Raw genomic sequence first — 12,770 nt, 5'->3', positions numbered from 1 at the left:
ATACCCCCCCGTATCGAATCTTTTCACCAAAAATTGATTTTTTTCGAAATCAAACTAAGTATACCAGCGTATTATTTGGGTCACCTAGATTACGAAAACACCGGGTTATAACAGGATCCGAGCAGAACTAAGGGAATGAGAGCACTTTGAAAATCCTGAAAAAGTCGTTTTCGACGTCCGTTTTTGAGGCCAAAAATGGGCATCAAAAATACCATATCTCGGCTATCGTAAGAGCCACGACCTTGCGGATGGTCTCGTTGGATTCAGAATGACGAAACTAAGACAAAACCGTTGGAATTTTCCCGATGGCTCCCATAGAAGCCGAGATATCGACCTTCAAAGGTTGGCTTTTTTAATTTTTCGGGTATACCCCCCCGTATCGAATTTTTTCACCAAAAATTGATTTTTTTCGAAATCAAACTAAGTATACCAGCGTATTATTTGGGTCACCTAGATTACGAAAACACCGGGTTATAACAGGATCCGAGCAGAACTAAGGGAATGAGAGCACTTTGAAAATCCTGAAAAAGTCGTTTTCGACGTCCGTTTTTGAGGCCAAAAATGGGCATCAAAAATACCATATCTCGGCTATCGTAAGAGCCACGACCTTGCGGATGGTCTCGTTGGATTCAGAATGACGAAACTAAGACTAAACTGTTGGAATTTTCCCGATGGCTCCCATAGAAGCCGAGATATCGACCTTCAAAGTTTGGCTTTTTTCATTTTTCGGGTATACCCCCCCGTATCGAATTTTTTCACCAAAAATTGATTTTTTTCGAAATCAAACTAAGTATACCAGCGTATTATTTGGGTCACCTAGATTACGAAAACACCGGGTTATAACAGGATCCGAGCAGAACTAAGGGAATGAGAGCACTTTGAAAATCCTGAAAAAGTCGTTTTTGACGTCCGTTTTTGAGGCCAAAAATGGGCATCAAAAATGCCATATCTCGGCTATCGTAAGAGCTACGACCTTGCGGATGGTCTCGTTGGATTCAGAATGACGAAACTAAGACAAACCCGTTGGAATTTTCCCGATGGCTCCCATAGAAGCCGAGATATCGACCTTCAAAGTTTGGGTTTTTTCATTTTTCGGGTATACCCCCCCGTATCGAATTTTTTCACCAAAAATTGATTTTTTTCGAAATCAAACTAAGTATACCAGCGTATTATTTGGGTCACCTAGATTACGAAAACACCGGGTTATAACAGGATCCGAGCAGAACTAAGGGAATGAGAGCACTTTGAAAATCCTGAAAAAGTCGTTTTTGACGTCCGTTTTTGAGGCCAAAAATGGGCATCAAAAATGCCATATCTCGGCTATCGTAAGAGCTACGACCTTGCGGATGGTCTCGTTGGATTCAGAATGACGAAACTAAGACAAACCCGTTGGAATTTTTCCGATGGCTCCCATAGACGCCGAGATATCGACCTTCAAAGTTTGAGTTTTTTCATTTTTCGGGTATACCCCCCCGTATCGAATTTTTTCACCAAAAATAAATTTTTTTCGAAATCAAACTAAGTATACCAGCGTATTATTTGGGTCACCTAGATTACGAAAACACCGGGTTATAACAGGATCCGAGCAGAACTAAGGGAATGAGAGCACTTTGAAAATCCTGAAAAAGTCGTTTTCGACGTCCGTTTTTGAGGCCAAAAATGGGCATCAAAAATGCCATATCTCGGCTATCGTAAGAGCTACGACCTTGCGGATGGTCTCGTTGGATTCAGAATGACGAAACTAAGACAAAACCGTTGGAATTTTCCCGATGGCTCCCATAGAAGCCGAGATATCGACCTTCAAAGGTTGGCTTTTTTAATTTTTCGGGTATACCCCCCCGTATCGAATTTTTTCACCAAAAATTGATTTTTTTCGAAATCAAACTAAGTATACCAGCGTATTATTTGGGTCACCTAGATTACGAAAACACCGGGTTATAACAGGATCCGAGCAGAACTAAGGGAATGAGAGCACTTTGAAAATCCTGAAAAAGTCGTTTTTGACGTCCGTTTTTGAGGCCAAAAATGGGCATCAAATATATACCATATCTCGGCTATCGTAAGAGCTACGACCTTGCGGATAGTCTCGTTGGATTCAGAATGACGAAACTAAGACAAACCCGTTGGAATTTTCCCGATGGCTCCCATAGAGGCCGAGATATCGACCTTCAAAATTTGGCTTTTTTCATTTTTCGGGTATACCCCCCCGTATCGAATTTTTTCACCAAAAATTGATTTTTTTCGAAATCAAACTAAGTATACCAGCGTATTATTTGGGTCACCTAGATTACGAAAACACCGGGTTATAACAGGATCCGAGCAGAACTAAGGGAATGAGAGCACTTTGAAAATCCTGAAAAAGTCGTTTTTGACGTCCGTTTTTGAGGCCAAAAATACCATATCTCGGCTATCGTAAGAGCTACGACCTTGCGGATGGTCTCGTTGGATTTAGAATGACGAAACTAAGACAAACCCGTTGGAATTTTCCCGATGGCTCCCATAGACGCCGAGATATCGACCTTCAAAGTTTGAGTTTTTTCATTTTTCGGGTATACCCCCCCGTATCGAATTTTTTCACCAAAAATAAATTTTTTTCGAAATCAAACTAAGTATACCAGCGTATTATTTGGGTCACCTAGATTACGAAAACACCGGGTTATAACAGGATCCGAGCAGAACTAAGGGAATGAGAGCACTTTGAAAATCCTGAAAAAGTCGTTTTCGACGTCCGTTTTTGAGGCCAAAAATGGGCATCAAAAATGCCTTATCTCGGCTATCGTAAGAGCTACGACCTTGCGGATGGTCTCGTTGGATTCAGAATGACGAAACTAAGACAAAACCGTTGGAATTTTCCCGATGGCTCCCATAGAAGCCGAGATATCGACCTTCAAAGGCTGGCTTTTTTAATTTTTCGGGTATACCCCCCCGTATCGAATTTTTTCACCAAAAATTGATTTTTTTCGAAATCAAACTAAGTATACCAGCGTATTATTTGGGTCACCTAGATTACGAAAACACCGGGTTATAACAGGATCCGAGCAGAACTAAGGGAATGAGAGCACTTTGAAAATCCTGAAAAAGTCGTTTTCGACGTCCGTTTTTGAGGCCAAAAATGGGCATCAAAAATACCATATCTCGGCTATCGTAAGAGCCATGACCTTGCGGATGGTCTCGTTGGATTCAGAATGACGAAACTAAGACTGTTGGAATTTTCCCGATGGCTCCCATAGAAGCCGAGATATCGACCTTCAAAGTTTGGGTTTTTTCATTTTTCGGGTATACCCCCACGTATCGAATTTTTTCACCAAAAATAAATTTTTTTCGAAATCAAACTAAGTATACCAGCGTATTATTTGGGTCACCTAGATTACGAAAACACCGGGTTATAACAGGATCCGAGCAGAACTAAGGGAATGAGAGCACTTTGAAAATCCTGAAAAAGTCGTTTTCGACGTCCGTTTTTGAGGCCAAAAATGGGCATCAAAAATGCCATATCTCGGCTATCGTAAGAGCTACGACCTTGCGGATGGTCTCGTTGGATTCAGAATGACGAAACTAAGACAAAACCGTTGGAATTTTCCCGATGGCTCCCATAGAAGCCGAGATATCGACCTTCAAAGGTTGGCTTTTTTAATTTTTCGGGTATACCCCCCCGTATCGAATTTTTGACCAAAAATTGATTTTTTTCGAAATCAAACTAAGTATACCAGCGTATTATTTGGGTCACCTAGATTACGAAAACACCGGGTTATAACAGGATCCGAGCAGAACTAAGGGAATGAGAGCACTTTGAAAATCCTGAAAAAGTCGTTTTTGACGTCCGTTTTTGAGGCCAAAAATGGGCATCAAATATATACCATATCTCGGCTATCGTAAGAGCTACGACCTTGCGGATAGTCTCGTTGGATTCAGAATGACGAAACTAAGACAAACCCGTTGGAATTTTCCCGATGGCTCCCATAGAGGCCGAGATATCGACCTTCAAAATTTGGCTTTTTTCATTTTTCGGGTATACCCCCCCGTATCGAATTTTTTCACCAAAAATTGATTTTTTTCGAAATCAAACTAAGTATACCAGCGTATTATTTGGGTCACCTAGATTACGAAAACACCGGGTTATAACAGGATCCGAGCAGAACTAAGGGAATGAGAGCACTTTGAAAATCCTGAAAAAGTCGTTTTTGACGTCCGTTTTTGAGGCCAAAAATGCCATATCTCGGCTATCGTAAGAGCTACGACCTTGCGGATGGTCTCGTTGGATTCAGAATGACGAAACTAAGACAAACCCGTTGGAATTTTCCCGATGGCTCCCATAGACGCCGAGATATCGACCTTCAAAGTTTGAGTTTTTTCATTTTTCGGGTATACCCCCCCGTATCGAATTTTTTCACCAAAAATAAATTTTTTTCGAAATCAAACTAAGTATACCAGCGTATTATTTGGGTCACCTAGATTACGAAAACACCGGGTTATAACAGGATCCGAGCAGAACTAAGGGAATGAGAGCACTTTGAAAATCCTGAAAAAGTCGTTTTCGACGTCCGTTTTTGAGGCCAAAAATGGGCATCAAAAATGCCATATCTCGGCTAACGTAAGAGCTACGACCTTGCGGATGGTTTCGTTGGATTTAGAATGACGAAACTAAGACAAAACCGTTGGAATTTTCCCGATGGCTCCCATAGAAGCCGAGATATCGACCTTCAAAGGTTGGCTTTTTTAATTTTTCGGGTATACCCCCCCGTATCGAATTTTTTCACCAAAAATTGATTTTTTTCGAAATCAAACTAAGTATACCAGCGTATTATTTGGGTCACCTAGATTACGAAAACACCGGGTTATAACAGGATCCGAGCAGAACTAAGGGAATGAGAGCACTTTGAAAATCCTGAAAAAGTCGTTTTCGACGTCCGTTTTTGAGGCCAAAAATGGGCATCAAAAATACCATATCTCGGCTATCGTAAGAGCCACGACCTTGCGGATGGTCTCGTTGGATTCAGAATGACGAAACTAAGACAAACCTGCTGGAATTTTCCCGATGGCTCCCATAGAAGCTGAGATATCGACCTTCAAAGTTTGGCTTTTTTCATTTTTCGGGTATACCCCCCCGTATCGAATTTTTTCACCAAAAATTGATTTTTTTCGAAATCAAACTAAGTAAACCAGCGTATTATTTGGGTCACCTAGATTACGAAAACACCGGGTTATAACAGGATCCGAGCAGAACTAAGGGAATGAGAGCACTTTGAAAATCCTGAAAAAGTCGTTTTTGACGTCCGTTTTTGAGGCCAAAAATGGGCATCAAAAATGCCATATCTCGGCTATCGTAAGAGCTACGACCTTGCGGATGGTCTCGTTGGATTCAGAATGACGAAACTAAGACAAACCCGTTGGAATTTTCCCGATGGCTCCCATAGAAGCCGAGATATCGACCTTCAAAGTTTGGGTTTTTTCATTTTTCGGGTATACCCCCCCGTATCGAATTTTTTCACCAAAAATTGATTTTTTTCGAAATCAAACTAAGTATACCAGCGTATAATTTGGGTCACCTAGATTACGAAAACACCGGGTTATAACAGGATCCGAGCAGAACTAAGGGAATAAGAGCACTTTGAAAATCCTGAAAAAGTTGTTTTCGACGTCCATTTTTGAGGCCAAAAATGGGCATCAAAAATGCCATATCTCGGCTATCGTAAGAGCTACGACCTTGCGGATGGTCTCGTTGGATTCAGAATGACGAAACTAAGACAAAACCGTTGGAATTTTCCCGACGGCTCCCATAGAAGCCGAGATATCGACCTTCAAAGTTTGTTTTTTTTCATTTTTCGGGTATACCCCCCGTATCGAATTTTTTCACCAAAAATTGATTTTTTTCGAAATCAAACTAAGTATACCAGCGTATTATTTGGGTCACCTAGATTACGAAAACACCGGGTTATAACAGGATCCGAGCAGAACTAAGGGAATGAGAGCACTTTGAAAATCCTGAAAAAGTTGTTTTCGACGTCCGTTTTTGAGGCCAAAAATGGGCATCAAAAATGCCATATCTCGGCTATCGTAAGAGCTACGACCTTGCGGATGGTCTCGTTGGATTCAAAATGACGAAACTAAGACAAAACCGTTGGAATTTTCCCGATGGCTCCCATAGAAGCCGAGATATCGACCTTCAAAGGTTGGCTTTTTTCATTTTTCGGGTATACCCCCCCGTATCGAATTTTTTCACCAAAAATAATTTTTTTTCGAAATCAAACTAAGTATACCAGCGTATTATTTGGGTCACCTAGATTACGAAAACACCGGGTTATAACAGGATCCGAGCAGAACTAAGGGAATGAGAGCACTTTGAAAATCCTGAAAAAGTCGTTTTTGACGTCCGTTTTTGAGGCCAAAAATGGGCATCAAAAATGCCATATCTCGGCTATCGTAAGAGCTACGACCTTGCGGATGGTCTCGTTGGATTCAGAATGACGAAACTAAGACAAACCCGTTGGAATTTTCCCGACGGCTCCCATAGAAGCCGAGATATCGACCTTCAAAATTTGGCTTTTTTCATTTTTCGGGTATACCCCCCCGTATCGAATTTTTTCACCAAAAATTGATTTTTTTCGAAATCAAACTAAGTATACCAGCGTATTATTTGGGTCACCTAGATTACGAAAACACCGGGTTATAACAGGATCCGAGCAGAACTAAGGGAATGAGAGCACTTTGAAAATCCTGAAAAAGTCGTTTTCGACGTCCGTTTTTGATGCCAAAAATGGGCATCAAAAATGCCATATCTCGGCTATCGTAAGAGCTACGGCCTTGCGGATGGTCTCGTTGGATTCAGAATGACGAAACTAAGGCAAAACCGTTAGAATTTTCCCAATGGCTCCCATAGAAGCCGAGATATCGACCTTCAAAATTTGGCTTTTTTCATTTTTCGGGTATACCCCCCCGTATCGAATTTTTTCACCAAAAATTGATTTTTTTCGAAATCAAACTAAGTATACCAGCGTATTATTTGGGTCACCTAGATTACGAAAACACCGGGTTATAACAGGATCCGAGCAGAACTAAGGGAATGAGAGCACTTTGAAAATCCTGAAAAAGTCGTTTTCGACGTCCGTTTTTGATGCCAAAAATGGGCATCAAAAATGCCATATCTCGGCTATCGTAAGAGCTACGGCCTTGCGGATGGTCTCGTTGGATTCAGAATGACGAAACTAAGACAAAACCGTTAGAATGTTCCCGATGGCTCCCATAGAAGCCGAGATATCGACCTTCAAAGTTTGGCTTTTTTCATTTTTCGGGTATACCCCCCCGTATCGAATTTTTTTACCAAAAATTGATTTTTTTCGAAATCAAACTAAGTATACCAGCGTATTATTTGGGTCACCTAGATTACGAAAACACCGGGTTATAACAGGATCCGAGCAGAACTAAGGGAATGAGAGCACTTTGAAAATCCTGAAAAAGTCGTTTTCGACGTCCGTTTTTGATGCCAAAAATTAGCATCAAAAATGACATATCTCGGCTATCGTAAGAGCTACGGCCTTGCGGATGGTCTCGTTGGATTCAGAATGACGAAACTAAGGCAAAACCGTTAGAATTTTCCCAATGGCTCCATAGAAGCCGAGATATCGACCTTCAAAGTTTGGCTTTTTTCATTTTTCGGGTATACCCCCCCGTATCGAATTTTTTCACCAAAAATTGATTTTTTTCGAAATCAAACTAAGTATACCAGCGTATTATTTGGGTCACCTAGATTACGAAAACACCGGGTTATAACAGGATCCGAGCAGAACTAAGGGAATGAGAGCACTTTGAAAATCCTGAAAAAGTCGTTTTTGACGTCCGTTTTTGAGGCCAAAAATGGGCATCAAAAATGCCTTATCTCGGCTATCGTAAGAGCTACGACCTTGCGGATGGTCTCGTTGGATTCAGAATGACGAAACAACGACAAAACCGTTGGAATTTTCCCGATGGCTCCCATAGAAGCCGAGATATCGACCTTCAAAGGTTGGCTTTTTTCATTTTTCGGGTATACCCCCCCGTATCGATTTTTTTCACCAAAAATTGATTTTTTTCGAAATCAAACTAAGTATACCAGCGTATTATTTGGGTCACCTAGATTACGAAAACACCGGGTTATAACAGGATCCGAGCAGAACTAAGGGAATGAGAGCACTTTGAAAATCCTGAAAAAGTCGTTTTCAACGTCCGTTTTTGATGCCAAAAATGGGCATCAAAAATGCCATATCTCGGCTATAGTAAGAGCTACGGCCTTGCGGATGGTCTCGTTGGATTCAGAATGACGAAACTAAGGCAAAACCGTTAGAATTTTCCCAATGGCTCCCATAGAAGCCGAGATATCGACCTTCAAAGTTTGGCTTTTTTCATTTTTCGGGTATACCCCCCCGTATCGAATTTTTTCACCAAAAATTGATTTTTTTCGAAATCAAACTAAGTATACCAGCGTATTATTTGGGTCACCTAGATTACGAAAACACCGGGTTATAACAGGATCCGAGCAGAACTAAGGGAATGAGAGCACTTTGAAAATCCTGAAAAAGTCGTTTTCGACGTCCGTTTTTGATGCCAAAAATGGGCATCAAAAATGCCATATCTCGGCTATCGTAAGAGCTACGGCTTTGCGGATGGTCTCGTTGGATTCAGAATGACGAAACTAAGGCAAAACCGTTAGAATTTTCCCAATGGCTCCCATAGAAGCCGAGATATCGACTTTCAAAGTTTGGCTTTTTTCATTTTTCGGGTATACCCCCCCGTATCGAATTTTTTCACCAAAAATTGATTTTTTTCGAAATCAAACTAAGTATACCAGCGTATTATTTGGGTCACCTAGATTACGAAAACACCGGGTTATAACAGGATCCGAGCAGAACTAAGGGAATGAGAGCACTTTGAAAATCCTGAAAAAGTCGTTTTTGACGTCCGTTTTTGAGGCCAAAAATGGGCATCAAAAATGCCTTATCTCGGCTATCGTAAGAGCTACGACCTTGCGGATGGTCTCGTTGGATTCAGAATGACGAAACAACGACAAAACCGTTGGAATTTTCCCGATGGCTCCCATAGAAGCCGAGATATCGACCTTCAAAAGTTGGCTTTTTTCATTTTTCGGGTATACCCCCCCGTATCGAATTTTTTCACCAAAAATTGATTTTTTTCGAAATCAAACTAAGTATACCAGCGTATTATTTGGGTCACCTAGATTACGAAAACACCGGGTTATAACAGGATCCGAGCAGAACTAAGGGAATGAGAGCACTTTGAAAATCCTGAAAAAGTCGTTTTCGACGTCCGTTTTTGAGGCCAAAAATGGGCATCAAAAATGCCATATCTCGGCTATCGTAAGAGCTACGACCTTGCGGATGGTCTCGTTGGATTCAGAATGACGAAACTAAGACAAAACCGTTAGAATTTTCCCGATGGCTCCCATAGAAGCCGAGATATCGACCTTCAAAGTTTGGCTTTTTTCATTTTTCGGGTATACCCCCCCGTATCGAATTTTTTCACCAAAAATTGATTTTTTTCGAAATCAAACTAAGTATACCAGCGTATTATTTGGGTCACCTAGATTACGAAAACACCGGGTTATAACAGGATCCGAGCAGAACTAAGGGAATGAGAGCACTTTGAAAATCCTGAAAAAGTCGTTTTTGACGTCCGTTTTTGAGGCCAAAAATGGGCATCAAAAATGCCTTATCTCGGCTATCGTAAGAGCTACGACCTTGCGGATGGTCTCGTTGGATTCAGAATGACGAAACAACGACAAAACCGTTGGAATTTTCCCGATGGCTCCCATAGAAGCCGAGATATCGACCTTCAAAAGTTGGCTTTTTTCATTTTTCGGGTATACCCCCCCGTATCGAATTTTTTCACCAAAAATTGATTTTTTTCGAAATCAAACTAAGTATACCAGCGTATTATTTGGGTCACCTAGATTACGAAAACACCGGGTTATAACAGGATCCGAGCAGAACTAAGGGAATGAGAGCACTTTGAAAATCCTGAAAAAGTCGTTTTCGACGTCCGTTTTTGAGGCCAAAAATGGGCATCAAAAATGCCTTATCTCGGCTATCGTAAGAGCTACGACCTTGCGGATGGTCTCGTTGGATTCAGAATGACGAAACTAAGACAAAACCGTTAGAATTTTCCCGATGGCTCCCATAGAAGCCGAGATATCGACCTTCAAAGTTTGGCTTTTTTCATTTTTCGGGTATACCCCCCCGTATCGAATTTTTTTACCAAAAATTGATTTTTTTCGAAATCAAACTAAGTATACCAGCGTATTATTTGGGTCACCTAGATTACGAAAACACCGGGTTATAACAGGATCCGAGCAGAACTAAGGGAATGAGAGCACTTTGAAAATCCTGAAAAAGTCGTTTTTGACGTCCGTTTTTGAGGCCAAAAATGGGCATCAAAAATGCCATATCTCGGCTATCGTAAGAGCTACGACCTTGCGGATGGTCTCGTTGGATTCAGAATGACGAAACTAAGACAAAACCGATGGAATTTTCCCGATGGCTCCCATAGAAGCCGAGATATCGACCTTCAAAGTTTGGCTTTTTTCATTTTTCGGGTATACCCCCCCGTATCGAATTTTTTCACCAAAAATAAATTTTTTTCGAAATCAAACTAAGTATACCAGCGTATTATTTGGGTCACCTAGATTACGAAAACACCGGGTTATAACAGGATCCGAGCAGAACTAAGGGAATGAGAGCACTTTGAAAATCCTGAAAAAGTCGTTTTCGACGTCCGTTTTTGATGCCAAAAATGGGCATCAAAAATGCCATATCTCGGCTATCGTAAGAGCTACGACCTTGCGGATGGTCTCGTTGGATTCAGAATGACGAAACTAAGGCAAAACCGTTAGAATTTTCCCAATGGCTCCCATAGAAGCCGAGATATCGACCTTCAAAGTTTGGCTTTTTTCATTTTTCGGGTATACCCCCCCGTATCGAATTTTTTCACCAAAAATTGATTTTTTTCGAAATCAAACTAAGTATACCAGCGTATTATTTGGGTCACCTAGATTACGAAAACACCGGGTTATAACAGGATCCGAGCAGAACTAAGGGAATGAGAGCACTTTGAAAATCCTGAAAAAGTCGTTTTTGACGTCCGTTTTTGAGGCCAAAAATGGGCATCAAAAATGCCATATCTCGGCTATCGTAAGAGCTACGACCTTGCGGATGGTCTCGTTGGATTCAGAATGACGAAACTAAGACAAAACCGATGGAATTTTCCCGATGGCTCCCATAGAAGCCGAGATATCGACCTTCAAAGTTTGGCTTTTTTCATTTTTCGGGTATACCCCCCCGTATCGAATTTTTTCACCAAAAATAAATTTTTTTCGAAATCAAACTAAGTATACCAGCGTATTATTTGGGTCACCTAGATTACGAAAACACCGGGTTATAACAGGATCCGAGCAGAACTAAGGGAATGAGAGCACTTTGAAAATCCTGAAAAAGTCGTTTTCGACGTCCGTTTTTGATGCCAAAAATGGGCATCAAAAATGCCATATCTCGGCTATCGTAAGAGCTACGGCCTTGCGGATGGTCTCGTTGGATTCAGAATGACGAAACTAAGGCAAAACCGTTAGAATTTTCCCAATGGCTCCCATAGAAGCCGAGATATCGACCTTCAAAGTTTGGCTTTTTTCATTTTTCGGGTATACCCCCCCGTATCGAATTTTTTCACCAAAAATTGATTTTTTTCGAAATCAAACTAAGTATACCAGCGTATTATTTGGGTCACCTAGATTACGAAAACACCGGGTTATACCAGGATCCGAGCAGAACTAAGGGAATGAGAGCACTTTGAAAATCCTGAAAAAGTCGTTTTTGACGTCCGTTTTTGAGGCCAAAAATGGGCATCAAAAATGCCATATCTCGGCTATCGTAAGAGCTACGACCTTGCGGATGGTCTCGTTGGATTCAGAATGACGAAACTAAGACAAAACCGTTGGAATTTTCCCGATGGCTCCCATAGAAGCCGAGATATCGACCTTCAAAGTTTGGCTTTTTTCATTTGTCGGGTATACCCCCCCGTATCGAATTTTTTCACCAAAAATAATTTTTTTTCGAAATCAAACTAAGTATACCAGCGTATTATTTGGGTCACCTAGATTACGAAAACACCGGGTTATAACAGGATCCGAGCAGAACTAAGGGAATGAGAGCACTTTGAAAATCCTGAAAAAGTCGTTTTCGACGTCCGTTTTTGAGGCCAAAAATGAGCATCAAAAATGCCATATCTCGGCTATCGTAAGAGCTACGACCTTGCGGATGGTCTCGTTGGATTCAGAATGACGAAACTAAGACAAAACCGTTAGAATTTTCCCGATGGCTCCCATAGAAGCCGAGATATCGACCTTCAAAATTTGGCTTTTTTCATTTTTCGGGTATACCCCCCCGTATCGAATTTTTTTACCAAAAATTGATTTTTTTCGAAATCAAACTAAGTATACCAGCGTATTATTTGGGTCACCTAGATTACGAAAACACCGGGTTATAACAGGATCCGAGCAGAACTAAGGGAATGAGAGCACTTTGAAAATCCTGAAAAAGTCGTTTATGACGTCCGTTTTTGAGGCCAAAAATGGGCATCAAAAATGCCATATCTCGGCTATCGTAAGAGCTACGACCTTGCGGATGGTCTCGTTGGATTCAGAATGACGAAACTAAGACAAAACCGTTGGAATTTTCCCGATGGCTCCCATAGAAGCCGAGATATCGACCTTCAAAGGTTGGCTTTTTTCA

The sequence above is a fragment of the Anthonomus grandis genome, chromosome 13 (assembly GCF_022605725.1).
Source record: "Anthonomus grandis grandis chromosome 13, icAntGran1.3, whole genome shotgun sequence".
NCBI classification, from domain to species: domain Eukaryota; kingdom Metazoa; phylum Arthropoda; class Insecta; order Coleoptera; family Curculionidae; genus Anthonomus; species Anthonomus grandis.
The sequence above is the reverse complement of the archived record's forward strand: the minus strand, read 5'-3'. Positions refer to the sequence as shown.